At 38.0% G+C, this 15972-nt stretch overlaps 1 protein-coding gene across 1 annotated transcript in view; it reads right to left on the bottom strand.

Annotated features, from left to right (window-relative positions):
• LOC150086833 (polynucleotide 5'-hydroxyl-kinase NOL9) overlaps positions 1-15972 on the bottom strand; it is a 176081-nt gene that overhangs the window by 99335 nt on the left and 60774 nt on the right. The gene's annotated exons all lie outside the window — the stretch shown is intronic.

The following is a 15972-nucleotide window of genomic DNA, read 5'->3' as shown; positions in this document are numbered from 1 at the left end:
AGTTCAACTCCACCAAGCGTATAAGTTATTTTGAGGTTACTGTTCCCCAGGTATAAGACCTTGCATTTTTGCTGAATTAAAGCATGGCTGCCACTTTTCTGACAATCCCTGAAGTCTATCTAGGTCACTCTGAAGAAGTCCTGCTTGGCAGTGATCATTAACTACTCTACAGATCTTTACATCATCTGCAAATTTAGACATCATGCCCTCTATCCCTTCATCGATATCATTTAAGAAAATCAAAAACATCGGTGGTCCAAATACTGATCCTTGGGGAATGTGTATAAATTTGGTATAAATTCTAGCTGCACTTCATTTAACTAAAGTTTGGCTTATTAGATTTATAACAAGTGCAAGGTATAGCTAGAAAACTCCAGATATTACTCTACAAGTCAAAATTAAATTTGTCAATTAGCATTAGCATTAGAAGAGGCATTTGATGCAAGAAAGCAAGCTTATGCAGTATCAGCCAAAAAAAAAAAAAAAAAACCCACTTCCACTTCACCCCTCTGTTCGTTCAAAATACCTGTCCAGCTGAGCCTTAAACTTATTTAGGCTATCAACCTCCACCACAAGGGATGCAAGTCTGTTCCACCAACCAACCACCCGCTGGCTAAAGGCAAATTTCCGCATGTCTATCCTACATCTGTCTTTCCTCAATTTGAATTTATGCCCTCTCAGGTGATTTTTCTGAGCTAGAGGAAGAATCCCATCAGCATTGAGCATGCTTAAACCACTCAAGGCTTTATACACCTCTATCAGATCACCTCGCTGGTGCCTAGTCTCCAGACCCTGTAATTTGCAAAACTTAAGCCTTTCTTCGTAAGAGCACCCCTTTGTTCCATTCACTAATCTTGTTGCCCTTCTCTGTACTCGTTCCAGCAGCTCTACATCCTTCTTGAAATGAGGCTTCCAGACCTGTATACAGTACTCTAGGTGTGGCCTGACCATTGCCTTACACAATGGAATAATCACCTCCTTATCCCTTCTGGAAAAATTCCTGTATATCATTGACAATACTCCATGAGCTACTCCTGCAGCCCGTCTACACTGCTCAGAGAACTTCATATCTGTCTGCACAACCACCCCCAAGTCCCTTTCATTCTCTACCACTGTCAGTGTAGTACCACAGAGTTGATACGTTGCTCTGGGGTTGCTGTTTCCCATGTGTAGTACTTTACATTTGTCAATGTTAAACTTCATTTGCCACCTCTCAGCCCATCTGCTCAACCTTTCCAGATCCTGTTGCAGCAGCATAGTGTCAGTAGTGTCCTTGACAACCCTGCCAACCTTTGTATCGTCTGCAAACTTGGACATTAAGCTTGATATACCATCATCAATATCATTTATAAATACAGAAAACAATAATGGACCCAACACTGAGCCCTGAGGGACTCCACTAATAACATTAGTCCACGTTGAGCAGTGTCCATTGATTACCACTCTCTGTCTTCTCTCCTCAACCACCCCTTTATCCATAGCAGCAATTTGCCTCCAATGTCACACTGCTCCAATTTGTGTAGCAGTCTTCCATGTGCAACAGTATCAAAAGCCTTTCTAAGATCCAAGTATATAATATCAAAGTTATTCCCTGCATCCAGTTCTTTTGTGACTGCATCATAGTATCCAATCAAATTGGTCAGGCAAGACTTCCCCTTAACAAAACCATGCTGTGTCTGAGCTATAACTGAAGTCTTGTCTAAATGATCCTGCAGTGCTTCTTTAACCAGTGCCTCCATTAATTTTCCTGGAACAGAAGTTAAGATCACAGGTCTATAATTACTTGTGTCAGCCTTTGATCCTCCTTTGTGAATTGGGGTCACATTTGCACATCTCCAGTCTATGGGTACCTCCCCTGAGTCCAAGGAAGCTCTCATAATTATGGCTAAGGGTTTGCTTACTTCCTTTGCTGCCTCCTTTAATATAACTGGATAGATCCCATCCACCCCGGGTGCCTTTCTTGTGTTTATCTTCAACAGTTTCTCCTCCACTTTACTCCCAGTTATTTCAAGATTCTGTAGCTTACTGCTAGAGTTGAATACACCTCTGGCATTCCCCTTGCTGAATAACTCCTCATGTGTGAATGTCGATGCAAAATATTCATTTAGTTTGTTAGCTACCTGAGCAGGATCATCAACAGTTGACCCATCAATATCAAGTGGACCAAACTGATTCATCCCCTTCCTTCTAGAGTTTACATAAGTAAAGAACTCTTTGCTGTTTTTCTTTGCATCCCTTGCCAAGGATTTCTCGTAATCTGCCTTCGCCTGCCTAACCTCCTTTGTAACTTGGTTGCATATCAACTTGTATCTATCATAGGCTTCTGTGTCATGTGTTAATTTGTAAGTATCCCATGCATTTTTCTTCTCTGCCATATGCCTCATTAGTTCATCTGACATCCATTTTGGCCTAACCCTTGAACAATATTTCTTAGTTGGTATGTAAAGCCTAGTAGCTTCCAAGATAAGTTCTTTGAATGCTTCCCATTTTGAATTTGCTGTTGGTAACATCATCAGTTGGTCCCACTGTATAGAATTTAAATACTGTCTCAGTCCATCGTAGTCGCCGTTACGGAAGCAATAACCCTTCCCTTTACCCCTAATGGTAGTTACCTCTTTGAGTAAATCCCTCTTCAGCACACTGTGATCACTGCCACCTAGTGGTTCATTTATCTGCAGATTCTTAATGCATGAAGAATCACTGCTGATAATCAAATCAAGAGTATTACTCCCTCTAGTTGCCTCCCGAACATGCTGATGTAGAAAACAATCATCCAATAAATCCACAAAAGCCCTGCTAGTGTGGGAGTAACCAGCCCCCAAATTCCAGTCAATATCTGGGAAATTAAAATCTCCCATTATAAGACTCTCTGATTTACTGGCCCACTCTATTTCCCTGTACAGTTCCTTATTATACTCATCAGAGTCATTAGGCCTATAGCACACTCCTACTCTCAATTTTGATCTCCCAATGCTTATGTCACACCAAACTGACTCAACACTGCACTGTCCGGCGATGTCGGCTGGCTTCACTTCCTTGGTTTTTATGTGTTTCTTAACTAATAGCATAACCCCTCCCCCCTTCCTATCCTGTCTACCCTTTCTGTAGACGTTGTACTCCCCAAATTGCAGTTCTGCATCCCTTATATCTGTGTGACACCACGTCTCTGATATCCCAACAATATCTGCCTTTGATGTTTTGAGCAATACCTCAAATTCATCAAATTTATTTACTAAACTCCTAGCATTGGTGTACACGCAAGTATACCTGCACCTGTTTCTATTCTTAGCTACCCTAACACAACCCATGTGTTTACTTGTACCGCAATGGCTCCCAGCAGTCTCTGAAATACCATGCATCTTGTTTTTCAGGCTTCTGCTCATTCTAATAGAAGCAGTGCAAGAATCTCTTTCACCTCTGCCAGTGGCTACTGTCTATCTATTGGTCTTTGTCTCCCCCCAAGCTAGCAGTTTTCAGAAAAGAATTATTTTCTTGTGTCTCCTCTTGTACCCTAAATGAAGCTATTCTCTTCTGCTATGATTGGAAGCAATTCAGAAACTCATTTACTAATAGATTTTAATACACTAAGTGTATTGGATGTCTCCAAAGACTAAAATATGAAGATTTGATACTTGATAAAGACAATTTCTGATGAATAAAGGCTTCCTTAAAAGTCTAATGGCATATATCAAGGGCACTGAAACTGGTATCAGTAAACAAGTTCAGAAATACTTAAAATCATGACAAAAGAAAAAGGAACAAACACAAATAATTGAAAAATTTCAATTTTAACTAAATTATAAAGTTATTCTTGGGACTTCTTAGCACACCTCACATAGATATGATTTTTCAGTCACTTAGGTTGTTAAGTGGGAATAAATACATATACAGTCGATTCCGGTTATTTGGGACACATCGGGACTAGTGCATTTTGGCCTGATTAAGCCGCTGTCCCAATTATCCGAAGTTTCATGTAAATAGTTAAAAATACAATGGAACCCCGCTTTACAATTGGTTCAGTGTACAATCAAATCACGTTACAATGGACTCACCATAGTAAAGTACCGTTCACTATACGATGTGTAGTAAGCCCAGGTCATTGTGATCACGTTTATGAATTGAATTTTAATTCTATTAAACAGCGATTCTAATTAGCAAGAACAGGAGGAATATTATCCACTGGCTAAAAAAGTAAAGATATATAAGCACAAATTTACCTTTATTACCTTACCAATTAAAAAATTAAATGATACGTGAAATTCGGAAGAATATATGTGAAATTCGGAAGAATATACATGAAATTCGGAAGAATATACGTGAAATTCGTAAGAATATACATGATAATCAGAATAATTAATACATACTGTAATATGTACACACTAACTAGTTGACATTTCTGTTCACATTACATTTGTGGGTGGGGATTAAAATTTAAAACAGTAAAAAGATAAGCAATCAATAACAAAAAACACCGCACACACACAAATTGCAAGTAACACGATATGCGCAAGTGAGAACGGAGTAACTAGTTACGAAGCTTTAAAAATAGGAATGAAGAGAAGATTCTGAAAATTATTTTTTTTATATGATTGAAGATTCCATGGAAGTGTAAACACCATAATAACCCACAGAATTCCAGCTGTCGGTATTATAGCAAATTCAATAAGATCGAGTTTACTATCAGTTTATGATAGATTTCACTAACCCAATGACTCAAAAGCCCAATAAACAGGTGACTTCTAATTGTTTTATGGTTGTGACCTCCAGAAATCCGACTGAACTACGTGGTACGGTCGGTGACAATTGTAGAGTAATCTTCAAGGCTGCAGTCTCCTGCCCCGATTAAATGGCATGTTGTCCCAATTAAGCGAAGTAAACCCTGGCTATTTTCTCGATTGGGTTCTGTTTTTCAAGATTTGCCCCGAATAAACGGCTGATTAAGCGGTGGCCCAAATAACCAGAATCCACTGTATTAAAATCATAAAGGGGAGAGAAAGGCAGAACCACCCATAATCCATGACCAGAGAAACTAAGCATCCAAGTAAAAGAATACTTGGTTTTATATTTTTGTTGCATATTAGCAGCTTAGGCAATAATGTGATAAAACAGGTTAATTATATTCAAAGGAATGTATCCTTCCAATATCTAGGTTAACTAGGGTAAACCTGAACAGTCTTTAAGAACATAAAAACACCTAATAGGACAATGTTCCATGTCATACAGACCTGGTTTGCGAGCAACAATATCAAAAAGTTGGATTGGACAACTGAGATCCCAAATTACAACCCCAATGAACACCTGTGTGATGAAATGGAAAATAGATTAGTCTGCTTTACAAAATCAATAGCAGCAAATTCCTGCTGACACTTATCTGAAATTGGCAGAAAGTATGGCCTAGAAAGGTTCAAGCTATTATACATACCAAAGGAAACTTCTATATATTAAGCTTTTCAAAAATCCTTTCTGCAGCTACCTCTGTATGTCCAAATAATTTTAGTGACATAGTTTAGGTAATAGTAGTAGTAAGAGCAAATGATGCAAGAAAGCAAGCTTATATAGCATCAGAAAAAAAAAAATCACACACACACGGGTAACCCTCGTATAACATGATAGTTAGATTTCTATAAAATGCCATGTTGTGCGAAACCATGTTATACGAGACTAAGAAAAAGTACAAAAATGGGGGTTACGCTCCAAAGCCAACAAAAATACACCATTCTAGATTTCATGTACCTTCTGCTCTCTTTAAAATATCAGTAATCTGGGTTTGTTTGCTTTTGTTTGATAAATCTTTGTGAATTTCATTGTATGGAACTAAGCATTTTTGAAGCTCCCTTTTGAACTTTGGGCTGCTTTTATTCAAGAATCTGCATTCAAAAAATAAGATTCTAATTGCTTGGCTAACTTTATGCCATCCCATATGCTTTTTAGTGTAAACTTTGGAAGTTTAGAATTTTCACCTGTGCTGACATCCTCTGAATTGATTCGGTTTTACCTCCAATGTCATTTCCGCCAAATCCATTCACCAGCCTTTTTTTCTACCAGTAATCCTTGAACACTTTCAGTAATCATATCTTTTTTTTTTTTTTTAGGAGCATCGGTGACTAAGGCAATGTTACTCTGTGTTTGTCTATAAATTACGTGTGTCCCGAGGTCAATTTTCTGTTTTGCTGGATGAAAAACCCAAATTTCAGGAGAAAAAAACCATGTTACCCTTGCCCAACTAACTCAGCCACTGTGTGTTTCCACAGTGTGAAAAATACCCATAAAAATTTCTCCCGTCATCGGCGGGATTCGAACTCAGGTCTTGAGTGGTGTGGTGGGTGATTTTATCAACTGTGCTGCCCACGAGGGCTTCAGTAGTTGTATCATCAAAACCTTCCCCTCCTGCTGACATAGTAAGCTCTACTATCACACCAATTCCGTTTTCTGCCTGTTTGACCATATTTCCTGAATGAACTGACTCTGGCCATACATTTTTCCACACGCATTTAACATTGATGGTTTTATTTCTTTCAGCGATAAAGCTATGATTCCGATAGAGAAATGTTTCCATGCCTCCATTACTTCGATAGATTCAGAATCAATTTTTTTCAAAATCCTTTGTAACGATTTTCTGATATAATGAGTTTTAAAGGTGGATATAATGCCTTGATCTTATGGCTGAATGAAAGAAGTTGTATGAACCTAGTACAGTACAACTGTGGTGGTAGGAACATAACTTCAATGTTTGGATGGCCTGGTGTGCTATCCAATAGTAATAAAACTTTGAAATCTAGATTTTTCCACAAGTTCAACAAGCACAAGTCCAATAGCACAGAATGCAACACGGGGCTTTCCCAACAAAATAAAATACAGAGATTTCTCGATAATTTTTGTTTTGACTAGTGAGTCAATGGGAAAGGGGGGATTCAAAAAGAGTGGAAATGTTAAAAAATGACATCCAACATAATAGCAGGGATTTCCCTGTACAAAAGCTCAAAAATACCCTGTTATGAGAGGTTTACCGAAATTCTCTGACTACCATGTTGTGTGAGGATTGCTGCAATTTATCAATTGTGTTAGAGCGAAATCGTGTTGTAGAAGTACTGTGTTATAGGGGGGTTGCCTGTACACACACACACACACACACACACACACACACAGTTCACCCATCCATACCCTCCAAGAATTTGTCTAGTTCTTCCTTTAATTCATTCAGCATATTCCACTTCCACAACAACGAATGGAAGCCTGTCCCAACAATCAACAGGCCACTGGCTGGCAAACTTCCACACATCTATTCTGCAACCATCCTTCAACTTGAATTTATGCCCCCTCGTGTTTGGTCTCAGCAAATGGAAGAATACCATTAATATTCAGCTTATTCAACCCAGTCAAGGCTTTAAATCAATTTATCATCTAACTGGACCTATCAGATCTATCGAAGTGCCTAGTCTCAAGATGGCAATTTGAAGAAATGAAGCCTTTTAGGTAAGAGCACCCTTTTGTTCTTCCTTCACCAATCTGGTTGTCCTTCTCTGCACCTGTTCCAGCAGATCTACATATTTCCTAAAGTAAAGCCTCCAGACCTATGTACAATACACAAGATGCAGCCTAACTATGGCCTTATACAAAGGGATAATCACCTCCTTAATCTCTGCTTGCAAAAAGTTTCTGTATATCATTGACAAAACCCCGTGAGCTGTCTTGGCTCAGAGAATTTTATGTCTGACTGCACAATTACCTCCAAGTCTATTTCATGTGGTACTACACTCAGGGTAGTGGAAACATTATACTTCAACCGGCATTGCACTTCAATAGGCATTTCTCAGCCCACTGACCAATTTTCCTAGATCTTATTGCAGTAGCTCACCTTGGTGACTGTTGTTAACCACTCTGACGACCTTTGTATCATCTATAAATTTAAACATTGACTCTGATATACCTTCATCAATATCGTTAATAAATACTGAAAACAACAATGGGACCAGCACTGAATCCGAGGGAACTCCACTAATAATATTAGTACACAAACAGTAGTGGCCATTGATAACTACTCTGTCTTCTTCCACTTAACCCATAGCAGTAACTTGCATTTAATGCCATATTGCTCCAGTTTGTACAGCAGTCTTTTATGTGAAACAGTATCAAAAGCCTTCCTGAAATCCAAGTATATTATGTCAAAATAATTTTTCATCCAGTTCCTTGGCATTGCATCATGGTAACCTGTTAGAGTGGTTAGACAAACCACCCCTTAACAAATTCATGCTGTGATTGCAGTGTAAATGCATGTATGTCCAGATCGTCCTGCATTACTTCTTTAACCAGCGACTCCATTATTTTCCATGGAACAGACGTTAAGCTAACAGGTCTGTAATTATCCACATTGCCCTTTGATCACCCTTTATGAATTGAGGATACATTCACACATCTCCAGTCCACAGAGATCTCCCCTCATAACTATGGACAAGTGTTTGTTGCCTCTCTTAATATAACTGGATAGATTCCATAAACCCCAGGTGCTTTCTTATGTCCATCTTCAACAATTTCTTTTCCACTTTCCTTGCAATTATCAAAAAGTCATTTAGCTCCTCATTAGAGTATGATAAACTTCTGGCATCCTCTTCCCTATAGAATTCCTCATGTGTTAATGTAGATGCAAAATATGATCAACTTGTCCATAACCTGAGCAAGGTCATCAACAGTTAACCCATAGTGATCAAGTGGCAAAATGTGATTTAACCCCTTCTACTGTTAATATAAGCATAGAAGTCTTTGCTGTTTTTCTTTGCCAGTGACTTCTCATAAGCTGCCTTAGCTTGCCTAACCTCCTTTGTGATTTGATCAGAGAATAACTTATATCTACCATAGGCTTCTGTATCACCTGATACAGAAGTGCATTTATATGCACTTTTCTTCTTTGCCACACGTCTCAATAGTTCATTTGACATCCATTTAGGTCTAAGTCTTGAGCGGTATTTATTCGTTAGTATGAAAATCCTAATAGCTTTGATTAGTTCCCATTTAGAATTTGCTGTTAGTAACATCTTCAGTTAGTCACACTGCACACAATTTAAAAACTGTCTGAGACCACTGTAATCTCTCTTATGAAAGTAAAAGCCTTTCCCTTTACTCTTGACAGTAGTTGTCTTTAATGAAATTCCATATTAGTAGACTGTGATTGCTGCCACCCAGTGGGTCTTTTACCTGCAGATTCTTAATGCATGAAGAATCACTGCTGATAACAAGATCAAGAGTATTGCTTCCTCTTATTGCCTCTCTAACATGCTGCTGTGGAAAACAGTCATCCAAGAAACCCACAAAAGTCTTGCTAAGGTGTGAGTGACCAACCCACAAATTCCAGTCAACATCTGGAAAGTTAAAATCCCCATCATGAGACATTCTGATTTGCCAGCCCACTGTATTTCTCTGTATAGCTGTTTGATATACCCATCACAGTCATTACGCCTATAACACACTCCTACTCTAAATTTTGTTCTCCCAGTATTTATATCACACCACTGACTCTGTATTGCACTGATCACCCATGTCACTGGATGCACTGCATTACATTTAATATGCTTCTTAACTAAGAGCATAACCCCTCCACCTCTCGTGTCTTGTCTGTTCTTCCTGTATACACTGTACTACACACATTCAAATTCAGCATCATTTACGCCTGATTGATACCATGTCTCTGCTATTCCAAAATGTTTGCATTTGATGACTTAATCAGTACTTCAAATTCATCAAATTTATTTACAATACTCCCAGCATTAGTGTACAAGCAAGTATACATGCAGATATTTTTACTCTTAATTACCCTAAAACAGCCCATATATTTTTTTGTTCCATAATGACCCACAGCAGGACCTGAAGTCCCAGACACCTTTCTTTTCAATCTGCTGTATGTACCAATAGTAGCAGTGCTAGAATCACTTTTGCCTCTGCTTGCGGCTCTAGTTAAGCTATTAAGTCTATGTATTGCCACAAGCTAGTAGTTTTCAACTCACCTATCATTGCTATAAAACAAGGGGCCCCTGATAAATTCTCAGCTCAATGCACTTCCTTTTTTTTTTTTTCACAAATGGGTGTCAAATTGAAAGATCATATCTTTTTATTATGTTGAAACTGTAGCCCACCCCTTTTCCTTTGAACCCAGAAATCCCTTTGGCCCACCACCCATTTTATGACATTATGGGCACTACCTGCTATTGGTTCCTGCACTGTCATATTTTGGATTCGATTTAATTCTTTGCTGAGAACCAAGTTGTGGATATTAGAGCCTCTTTTACTTTCTCTGCTATTTTGGAATAAATAATGAAAAATGAAAACTTATTGAAATAAACTGAAAGGCAATGTGGTACATCTTACTTTTAGATTTAGACTACTTGTCATCTGGACCTCTTTGTCATATCTGAGCTGAAATTTTTGAATTTTAATGTTAAAATTGGACTAATTATCATTTAAATTTTACAATTTCTAAATTTAAATTCTGCCTAATCAACTGCTTTTTCTTAATATGAAAGTTTTTCCCCATCCTTGGTTTTTCTCTGAAAACATCATTGTACTTCTGAAACAAATGTAAACTGATTTCATTTAAAGATAAAAAATAATAATAATAAGACAACAGTAATAGTAACGAATGGGCCTGGAGTACTGGGGTCCATAGTTTATAATATACGTAAGTTAGTTATAATCCAGTTTAATACAAATATATACTAACAAAATCAGTAGCTTTCGAGACGCGCGTCTCTTTGTCAACTGACAAATTAAATACAAAAATACAAAGAGCTCAGTGAGGCACGTTAATCATGCGTCATTGTTGTTGCACGGATGTGCGCTGCTTTCTACACCACTGATCATCCAGCAATAAAACAGTTGTCTCTAGAATGGGATGTAGACGTATGCCTTTCTGGCGATTTAATGCCTTTGGATTGTTTACTATGTTGAGTGACTCTAGCCATAGGCGGTGGCGAAAGTGTCGTGAGTGGTCTACTATTTCAAAATCGCGTTTGGGGTCAAGATCGTGGTTGGTGGCCCAGAAATGTTCCGCGACCACGGACTGGTCAGTTTCGGCAAGCTGGATTGCTGTGTCGTGTTCCGTGAGGCGATCCTGGAGACGCCTTGATGTTTCTCCTATGTAGCAACTGTTACAGTCTCCAGCGTGAGTTAAGGCAATAAATCGCCAGAAAGGCATATGTCTGCATCCCATCCTAGAGACAACCGTTTTATTGCTGGATGATCAGTGGTGTAGAAAGCAGCGCACGTCCGTGCAACAACAATGACGCATGATTAACATGCCTCACTCAGCTCGTTGTATTTTTGTATTTAATTTGTCAGTTGACAAAGAGACACGTGTCTCGAAAGCTACTGATGTTAGTATATATTTATATTAAACTGGATTATAACTAACTTACGTATACTATAAATAAGACAACAGTTTCAGTTATAGCATGAGGAGATGCAGCACAACTGCAATCATACAGCTAAGTACATCTTAATACATATATATTCAGTGTACACGTGTTTAAATTCAAATTTAAATTCAGAACTCTTAAAATCTAAATGGTAATACTTAGTCCAATTTTATCATCAAATGCAAAAATTTCAGCCCAAATATTATAAAAATAGTTCAGAAGACAAATGGCCTAAACTTAAAAATAAGCAAGATAGATCCCCTGGTGCCTTTTAATTGAAACATCCTGTATATTTAAACATACATGTTATATGCATATTATGTGTATCAATCACCTTAGTATCACATTAACAAGAGGCCGCTTATTCATGCCAGTTATAAATTTACAGTTTGATATCTCTGGAAAAACCAAGACAAAAAAAACAAAACTAAATAAAATAAAATAAAAAACTATTTTAGCATTATTTTTAAAAATTTTTGAGTATGGGTATTTCTGATGTTTAGGAATTTTTTGAAAAGAAAAAGTCAAATCGACACCAAATTTTCAATGTTTAGTCCCTCGACAGATTTTAGAAAAAATTCCAGTTCGATACTACCCCAAATTCCCCCTACTGCAATTTATATTAAATGTTTGGATGTTTGAGCTGGACTACTACATCGGGTCGGATACCCACGGGTGTCAAGTAATTGTGCGGTGTGCAGTCCGCAATCGGATGCGGTTCCAGTTTTTATAAGTAATTAATTTTTATAATTTTTTATAAGTAAGCCACGCAACATTTAAAAACTGGAAATAAAAGATTCAACAGAAGGAAAGAGGAAGAAGACAGACGATTTATTTAATATGAAGATTTAAGTGATGAAAATGTTGAACTTCCTGCAGACAAAATCCGAAATTATATCCCAGTGAAACTTCCAAAATCAATTTCTGAGGATGAAGATGATTTAAATTGTCCAAGTGGTTAAAAAAAAAATCCCATATCTTGAAGCTGTGACTCATTTCAATCTTGTTATGTCTGCCAGTAAATGCAAACACCCGGTGAAAGATTTTTCTGTAGCTGGATTCTAATCCAAGAAAACAAAACACAGTTGAACCAAGTAACTGTTGATGATTTCCCTCTTTCTACATAGCAAAAAATGTGTAAAATTAATTGTTATATACTGTATTTTCAATTTTTTTGTTTTATTATATTTAAAATGTTTTTATATTACATGCAGTAAATATGATGATTGATTTTTGCATTAATTATTAATGTGTAAAAAATTTAAAGCAAATTTCTTAAGGGTATCTGTTTTTTGTTTGTTTTGAGGGTTACAGGTCGGGTAGTGGGTACAAACAGTGTGGATCAGATTCGAGTATAGTTCCAGCTACTGTGGGTGCCAGTCTAAAGCATCCTAATACAATGGCCCCCACACAGCAATCTATTTCAACCATTACTCAAAAAAGCATCCTAATACAATGGCCCCCGCACAGCAATCTATTTCAACCATTACTCGAAAGAGCATCCTAATACAATGGCCGCCGCACAGCAATCTATTTCAACCATTACTTGAAAAAGCATCCTAATACAATGGCCCCTCGTAGCAATCTATTTGGCTCTTTTAGAATGATTTGTCGAGCCTTCCCAAGCTTAATTAAAATTGGTTAAATATAAATCAGGCAATTATTATTTTCATACATATTGCATAAGCTGCCCATATACCGTATTTGTGGTGGAAGCACTGGATATCATACACTGGTGTGCAAAACTTAAAGACCAGTCAGGTTTTCACCTGTAGCTTCTCATAGCAGTGGCCTGGATATGGGAAAAGCATACCAAAGGAACTTTGTGAGTACAGAAATGATGGAGGAAACAACATCGACACAATAATGGAAACAAAACGGTACAGAGGGACTTTATTCAAAAATGGCAACATAACACTGGCTGTCATGATACAGATGCATCACTGCCAAAGATGGAACAAAGGGAAGAGGTGGTCTTCAGTAGGAGATATGGCCACCCGTGATGTCGATACAGGCTTTGCACCGCCTTTTTTTAATTGTCACCCTAAAGCTAAATTTTTAACTCATCATGCACAAGTGGGTTCATTGAGCTCTGTTTACAGAGAAGAAAATGAAGTCAGTACATATCAAGACTAATTGTAAGGAGAAAAACTTCAAGCTTTCTAGAGAGAGAGAGAGAGAGAGAGAGAGAGAGAGAGAGACCATGACACTAAATGAAAAAACTGATGTAGATAGTCTACATCTCTCAATATATTTTCCACATATATATATATTTTCTGAAATATTTCAGAAATTTATGCAATTTAAACTGGTGTACCTTTTTTGAAACCGCAAGATCATAAATATATGTGACATTACTGTGCCACTGGTTTATATGATTTGTATTGCATGAAGTAAATAAACTTCACACAACTTTTCTAATATTATAACTTTAATTACCAGTCACACGTTTTTCTCCACACTTTTATTGTAAAAATGAAGTAATATGTTTTTTATCTTATATATATTCATTATTTAAATTAAATCACAATAATCAGTACTGTTTCTAGCCATAAAGGGCAAATTATTTTCTTTATTAAATTTAATTTCCCTTAAAAATGGTATTCAGTAGCCAAATTTAATTTGGCTGTTGAATACCATTTACTATATTTTATTTTCCATCTTTTTTATCCTCATAAAAATGAAATATTCCAAGATGATAGAAATCAACATTATATAACAAGGATTCCTGTCTGAATGTGTAATGATGGATGAAATGAGTTAAATGAGTGAGTGAGTGTCGTGTCGTGTCCTGTTAGAAACTAGTCTGTCCCCATATAAGTATTAAAAAAAAAAAAAGTGTACTTGTGTAATTGTTAGTATAATAGTTGTATACTGAGTGGAATAAATGGTTAGCATGTTTTGTTCTAGCAGTCCCCCCCCCCCGGTCCATTGCAGTGAGAGTAACTTACATGGAACCCCTCCCTGCATTGCTGATGTCATGCCCTTTCATTTGTGTCTTGTTTGTTAGTTATTTGGTTTTTAGGAGCATTAGCAACTAAGGCCATATTGCTCCGGGATATGCGGTGGTCATTCCCTGACCTTTCCGCATCCTCCGTATTTGGTGGTGACGGGCTCAAACCCCGGTCTAATCAAGAAGTGTGTGCTACGCACTGCTGCTCCTTCCCACCTAGCTACGGAGGCGCCTCATTTGTGGCATGGCATAGGATATGTGACACACTGACGATGACGGATGTAGTCACTGTCAGCATCAGTGCAATCTCTGCCTGACATAGGGCACTTTAGCCCTATGCTTTATTCCCAACTTACCCCATACTCCCTTCCCCACCTCCCATCCCAATTTTTCGTCTGGTGGATCCTACCACCACAAATCTTTTACTTTTCTTGTCAGTCTATCCCCCAGTAATCCAGCGACAAATTTCGAAAGTTCATGTATCAGGAATTGCAACAAGAGACAATTGGTTGTAAAGGGACACCCGGCTTATGTACTTTCGGCAGTCCATAAAACTGGGGAAGTTGACATCCAGTTACTTGAAGCTGCCAATGTGTAGTTTTTGAAATATTCTTGGATTTTAACCAGGTGTAGACTAAACTGTTGACACTGGCTTCCCACTGCCCCATGACTTTGATGGGAGGATCATGTACCAATTCATAAATGCTGGTGTCTTGTAGAAGGGATAGGGCTTTATCCTGGTTCTCGGATCTATCTAGGACTACAGTGCGACATCCCTTGTTGGCAGGCAAAATGACAATGGTGTTATCCCTTCCAAGCAAACTGAAAGCAGTAAGCTGATGGCGGCTGAAGTTAGAGCCAACAGGATGAACACGTTGCAAGACTGATGGGGCCTTGAAACAAATCTCGGTGGTTTGTTCAGGTTAAAGATGCCTCTATTCCTGTGGCAAGTTGTGTGATGGGAGGACTTCGAGGTAATACGGCAAACTTCATCCCGAGGGTGAGAAGTTCCACTTGTTCACTGAACAAGTCCTTACTGCTTAGATTCAGGATGAAGTGAGAGGGATCAACCGCAGAACCTCTGTGTGTGTGATTGGGGGTGTGTGCGTCTCGAAGCAAGTTATTGAACTTGTCTCGCTGCCGCGAGCAATATAAGTTAGACTTCCGGACCGCCTGAGAACATAAAGTCTGGATGACACTAGAAAATATAGCAGGAACCAAACCTTTAAGCTCAAGGGTGTGCACAGCCTTGCTGACAGAGGCTCTCTGCAGATCTTGATGCAAGCAGCCAATCCAGATTTGCAGGGTCTTTAAGCTGAAGTTCTTTTATTTTATTTCATTTAGTCTAACTCAATTTGTACCTGTGTTTATTAAAGATTTACCTTGTTGTACCTGCATTTTCCTTATTTCCGTTTCTCTGGAGGCAACATATTTATACTTTTATACATGTTAACATATTTGTTTTGATTCTTCGAGTCTGTCCTGGGGGGGGGGGACATGGAAAACTGATTTTTTTCAGCATTGTACTGCTTTATTTTAATCAAGGATAGATCTAATTTGCTATGTATATGTAACTGTGCAAGACAGAATTAATGCGATGCATTTACAAACCCATCC

The sequence above is a fragment of the Mastigoproctus giganteus genome, chromosome 4, assembly GCF_048544385.1.
Source record: "Mastigoproctus giganteus isolate SK-2022 chromosome 4, ASM4854438v1, whole genome shotgun sequence".
Taxonomy (NCBI): Eukaryota; Metazoa; Arthropoda; class Arachnida; order Uropygi; family Thelyphonidae; genus Mastigoproctus; species Mastigoproctus giganteus.
Note: the sequence above shows the minus strand (reverse complement) of the source record. Positions and strands in the feature narration are given on the sequence as shown.